The sequence below is a fragment of the Arachis ipaensis genome, chromosome B03 (assembly GCF_000816755.2).
Source record: "Arachis ipaensis cultivar K30076 chromosome B03, Araip1.1, whole genome shotgun sequence".
NCBI lineage: Eukaryota > Viridiplantae > Streptophyta > Magnoliopsida > Fabales > Fabaceae > Arachis > Arachis ipaensis.
The window spans coordinates 15133141-15139976 of NC_029787.2; the positions used below are offsets into that span (position 1 = coordinate 15133141).

Genomic DNA, 6836 nt, shown 5'->3' on the forward strand with positions numbered 1-6836 from the left:
AATACCCCTGCCGAATCTGTTTTTGTCGCAATTTTTTCTTCATTACCTAAGTTCCTGATACCTTTCATGGTATCAGAGCTTAGGGTACCACATCTTTCATGAAATCTAAGAAACCAGATCCTAATCCAATTGAAGCTCAGTCACAATGGCACAAGGATTTAATGCGGTACTAATCTCAATGAAACTAGATGAGAACAATTACCTACAGTGGAAAGATCAAGCAGAATCAACATTTGAAGAAAATGATATGCTAAATCACATCACAGGAGAAGAAATACCTCTATAGTTTCTTGCATTTGAGAACAATGGAGCGAATACAGTGACTCCTGAATTTCAAAAATGGAAGAAACATGATGCACTCCTTAAATCGTGTTTGTTAGCATCACTGAGCAAACCATTCACAACAAGAATGGTTGGATGCGTTCACACTTGTTAAGTTTGGAAGAGGTTAGAAGATCATTTCTCTTCTCAAATCAAAGCTAAGGTAATGCAATTGAAGAATAAGTTGAGTAGTATTCAAATTGGTCTATCTGTTTGAATAGTTTGACTGAAAAATATTCATCACTGATAATGTTTATTCTAGCATGGTCTCAAAGAATAACTGTAGGTGAATTGGAAGCCTTACTCTTAGCAAATGAAAGCATGCTAGCAAGATTTTAAAGACCAGAAGCATTTGTCTAAGCAAATCTAGCTCAGTTTGGTCAAAATTAGCAAATGAGAGGTGGATTCAGAGGTGAATTTTGAGGTAAAGGTGGATGAATGTATAGAAGAGGCAAACGATCATATAGTGGAGGCAAAATGATGCAAGAATCATAGAGTGGAGGTAGAAGAATGCAAGAATAGTACAATGGAGGAAGAGGAATACCAGAACAATATATTGAAAATAGAGAAATGCAAGAACAATCTCACTATGGATATGGAAGAGCACAATATGAAAGAGGTAGAATGAATGATGGAAGGAACTTTATGAGTGGAAAATCACAATATGAGAAGCCACAATATCAGATCTGTGATAAGATAGGTCACACAGCCAAAACATGTGAGTACAAACATGATGAAGAGCAATATGAAAGGGACTACAACAATCAGATTAGTCAACCCAAAGCCAACTTCAGTAATGTGCTAGCTACACCAGCAACCATTCAAGATCTATATTAGTATCCTAATTTAAGTGCTACACACCATATAATACATGATGAACATAATCTGATGGAGAAAGAAGAATATGTTGGAGATGAGCAAGTTGTGATAGGAAATGAAACAAGTTTGCAAATCAATCTAGTTGGTAATTCGTGCTTTAAATCTGACTTGAGCTTTAGGTTGTTTATGTTGAGAAAACTTCTAGTTGTGTCTGAGATCACAAAGAACTTGATGAGTGTATATCAATTCCGTTGTGATAATAAAAGTTTCTTTGAATTCCATGCAGATAGATGTACAAGAAACCAAAGAAGTTGTGCTTCAAGGGAATGTTACAAAGGCCTTTATAACTTTGTTAATTTTACTACAATCCACACACTAGTAGCTTATATCACCACTTTTAACAACAAGAATAATATCCTAATCTGGCATGCCAGATTAGAACATCCAAGCCAAAATGTTATGTCAAAAGTCTTATCCTTTTCAACCAATAGTAGTGTCAGCAACTCCCATTCCGATACTAATTAATGATATAGAAATTATACTGTCAATCTCTAAACCAGAAACTACTTATACAGCAAGAAAATCACATTCAATGATCACTAGAAGTAAAGCTGGTATATTCAAGCCAAGAGCCTTTTAAGTAAGTGTATAACCAAGGAGTGTGCAGCAATCTCTTAACTCACCATAGTGAAAAGAAGCAATGAATCTAGAGTATGAGCCATAGATGTAAAACAAGACTTGGGAACTAGTTACTCTCCCTCCAAACAGACAAGAAATAGGAAGCAGATGGGTGTTCAAAATCAAGTATAACTCAGATGGATCTCTACAAAAATACAAGGCAAGATTGGTATTACAGAGATATGCACAAAAGCCTGGTTTTGACTTCACTGAGACATATAGTCCAGTGATAAAGCCTACCTCAATAAAGCTACTTTTATCAATTGCCATTAACAAAATCTTGGGTGATCAAGCAGTTAAATGTAAATAATACTTTCTTATATGGAAATTTAGTGGAAGAAGTGTACATGAGACAACCTAAAGGGTATGAAATTAGTGACCCCTCATTGGTGTGTAAAATTCACCAAGGCTCTCTATTGATTGAGGCAAGCTTCAAGAGAGTGGTATCACAAGTTAGAAAATGGGTTGGATGAAATTGATTTCCAAGCAACAAAGTCAGATGTTTCAGTATTTTTAACAAATAGTAGTGCAATAAAGACCTTTGTGTTAGTATATGTGGATGATATTATAATCATTGATGAATCTAAAAAGCATGTGAAAGAAGTAATTGAAAAATTGAATGCTAAGTGCACTCAAAGACATAGGAGATCTTCACTATTTTTTTGGAATTCAAGTAGCAAAAACAAGGAATAGTAGATTAATTCTGTCACAACAGAAGTATATTGGTGAAGTATTAAAGAAAGCAAGCATGGTTGGATGTACAAACTGCCACACACCTCTATGTCAACTGTAAAAGCTCTCAGCCTTTGGTGGATCAATAATTGGGAGCCTGCAATATTTAACTATAATCAAACCAAAACTCTTATAGTGTCAACAAAATGTCATAATTTGTTCAAACTCCTCTAGACACTCATTAGAGAATGGTAAAAAGGATAGTCAGATATTTTAGTGGGACAAGAAACTATGGACTGCACCTAAAAAAGAAAAATTTGATGCATATCGCTGCATATAGTGATTCAGATTGGGCTGGAGATCCTGTGATAGGAAATTTATAAGTGGATATTGTGTATTTTTTAGTTTAAATATAATTTTTTAGGCTTCAATAAAACAAACAACAGTGGCAAGATCCAACACAAAAGCATAATATAAGAGCATGGCTGACTTGGTGGGAGAGTTACTTTGGATAAAGAATTTAATGGTTAACTTACAATTTCTACTAAAAAAAGCACCACTAATGTACTAGGACAACTTAAGTGCAGTGCTATTGACTGTCAATCCAATTTTACATCCTAAATCAAAACATTTTGAGATTGATTTACACTTTGTGAGAGACCATGTCAATAGCAAAGACATCAAAGTAAGTCACATTCTAGGAGCAGTTTAGGTAGCAGACATCTTAACAAAAACAACGCTTTCAAAAAATTTCTTGCACTTCAAGTCCAAGTTGAGTATTGCTGAGTTAGAAAATGGAGATGAAGCAGGAGTAATGTTAAGAAAGAATGGGACAATAGGTCTTGACAACAATAGATGTAAAGTGAAGAATAAAATTCAAAATGATAGAGAACAAGTTTCTGAAGAAATAAGAGGTAGTAGAGATGATGACACAGGTAATGAAAAACTATTAAAACCTTAAAATTTGCCTTAAAATTTGCTATGTTAGTACTGCAGCTTAGAACAATTCTCAAAAAAAGAATTCAGAAGAAAAAGAAAGTAAAGATGATGATAGGAGTATTGAAGTATAACTATCTTAGGCTCTAAGTCATTGTCGAGTCAGCTAGAATTAGTTAGCTTTTTGTTTTTAGAAATCAGTTAGAAGTCAGTTTAGTTGTCTTAGTTTTCAGAAGTTAGTTATGAGTCTATTATGTGCAAAACTTTCATAATATTCTAGAAAAAACTCTTATCTATCACTATAAAAGTATTACTCCATCCGTCACTACATCAGTTGATTTTTTTTAGCACACTACTGGATCAAGTATTGCAAATTTATTTTTTTTTTCTTCTTTTTACCTTTCTTTTTTTCTTTATCTTCATCTGTAAAATTCTACTCTTCTAGTTCTTCTACTTCTCTAATATTAGTTTTTGCTTCATTACTAAGTTCTAAATACTTTTCAAGGAGAACAACTTAAATGATACCTACTGATATAAAAAAGAAAAAAAAAATACTTTTTTAATAGTGGTAAATGTTACCATGACATGGAAGTGATGGTGTTAAAATTATGAAGATTGGAGAGTCCTAATAAATAGTTCTTCCAATATCCATATTATAAGGTATTCCTATATTGACCTTGGTGTCTCTTTTTTCATTAAATTATATTATGATGCCAATTTTTTCTTTTGGTCTTCAATCTTCTTTGAACTAAAAATATGAGTGGAGATGTGACTATTTTATTTGGTTTGGTGAACTTCATGATGAATACACGAAAAACTATTTTAAATGGTAATTTATTACAATAGTCACATTTATGGGGAGACAATTTTAATTTCAACGAGAGAATGGATAAAGATGATACCAATAATGTCACAAGTTATGGTTCAACTGGATTGGTAGGATGAGACATGAAATTAGTAACTTGAGAAAATTGCTAATTGAATTGGTTTGTATGTAAAAATGGAGATATAAAATATAAAAATTTAGGTCAGATCATCACTAAACCATCACAGTGTTAGATAATTACACTAAACTGTCGCATAAGACGTTAATTTAACATAAATGAAATTTTATTAATAGTGTATCACTTTTATCTATCGAGTATACTTTTTTAATATGTATTTTGATATTTATAATCTTTTGGAATATATTTTTATTTATTTTAAACTTTTTTATGTATAATTTTATTCATTTACTTAAAATTCAGGAGTGTTAGTATTTCTCTTCTTCTAATAAGAGTGAGATAATATATATATTCCTTTTTTTAAGTATTAAAAACTTGTTTTTCTTAATATTAAATTCTTTTAATAGCTTTTATTATGGGAAAAACGAAAAAGATGTACATAAAATTGTGTATATAAATACAACTCAATTTTTAATTTTAAAGTATTACTTAAAACATTTTCAATAATGTATGTTAATTCTAATTTCATTTTATTTTGAATCTTATAAAAATATTTATGAGATCATATGTCATAAATAGTGATTTAAAATTAAAAGTGAAATTTGATTCCTCAATGCTTAATATTAATTTAATTAGAATTTTATATTATTTTTAATTACTTTATCAACATAATTCTTGTTTAAACCTATTATTTAAGTATTTTTTTTTGTCAACTTAAATTTTTTTAAAAAATGTATATATATCACGTTACGAGTGTTACGTACTCTCAGAGATTTCTGTGTACCAACTAATATACTTTTACTTTGTGCAGGTAGATAGGAATGTAGTTGTACATTTCATTCTAACCTGTTGAGACTTGGACAAACACCTGAAGCTTGGTACATTTTTTGGCGAAACTCAAGAGATGCTCAACTCCTAATGTATTTATACCCAATGCCACATCATATCTGTATATAGTAATCAAAGATTACAAAAACACAACATATATACATTATATATATGATGATAAATAATCCTTATACATACAATCAAAAATTAAATAAGAGACGATGATTACTTAGACATGTATATAACTCTCTCTCTCTCTCTCTCTCTCTCTCTCTCTAATAATGTTATTTACTTATTTGTACACCACTTATTGGTGCCCTTAAGCATATATTTTTTTTTGAAAAATAATAATTAATAAAAATTTAATTACAAATTTTTATATAAATAAAGATTTAACTACAAATTTTTAAACAGTAAGGTAATGTTTAGAAGAGAGACAGAGATTGAAATAAATTTTAGTATTGTGTTTGGTGTAAAGTGGGAGATAGAAATTGAAACAAGAATGAAGTTCTAATTTAATTTGCACAAAAAATAGAGTTGGAATTAATTAATTAAAATGAGTTTATTTTATGTATAAAATATTATTAAAATTTCAATCTCTATCCTAAAAAATTTTAATCTCCTGTATCTCAACTTTTTGGAGATACTAAAATATTAAAATTTTAATTTAGAGATAGATATTGAAATTTTAGTACGAGAGCCAACAAACATATATAATATTAAATTTCAGTCTTTTAATTTTCATTCCAATACTTCAAAACAAACGCTACCTAAAGGCTTAATTAAAAAATTAGTAAAATGATAAAGAATAACAAAATAATTAAATTTTTAATTCAATGATAAAGAAAAAATATATGACATATAATATAATTAATTTTGTATATTAGTAAAAAATTAAATTTATTATTTTATTATAAATCAATTATTCTTATTAAACCTCTATTGGATTGGTTGGATTTCTAAATTTTCGAACGGATAATTTAATTAGTTTAATAACCAATTTGGTTTTCAGAACTTTAATGATTTAGAATATATTATATACCTTTCATCATATTTAGTTGTTGCAGCTATATTAACTATAACATTTATTTGATTGTAAATCTGATCCCTTAGAATGGTGTCCTTCAAATCCAAGTTCTCTTGAGAAATATCCCCAGGCATCACACTCAACTTTTCTGATACAAAAGAATTGAAGTTTGCTCCAAGAGTTTCCTTCAGCAATCTGAACAAGTCCTTCGATATAATCTACATATATTTGAAATTAAATACTATACAAGAATTATATATTAGCCATACAAATTTTAAAAAGCATAGTAAAAATATATACTATAACTTGAGATAAGTAAAACATATGATGAATCCATGTCTTTTTTTTTTCTCAATTGTCATATATGTGCGCTAAGTGCTAATGGTTGTGAATCTACTTTAATTATAATTATAAATTTGATTTAATTATTATATAAAAGATTATGTGGGAAAGTGAGTGAATGGTAAAAATATATTTTATAATGTGTTCTGATCTGTAGGTGATTACCAATTTTTTGGCCAACAAATAACGAATATTATAAGAGTGTAAAATATAATAATTTATGTATATATATTTTATGTCAATTTATTTATGGATTTTACTTAATTAAT

General features: G+C 29.3%; 1 pseudogene; it reads right to left on the reverse strand.

The window, feature by feature from the left end:
* LOC107634213 overlaps window positions 1-6836 on the reverse strand; it is a 17709-nt pseudogene that overhangs the window by 10281 nt on the left and 592 nt on the right.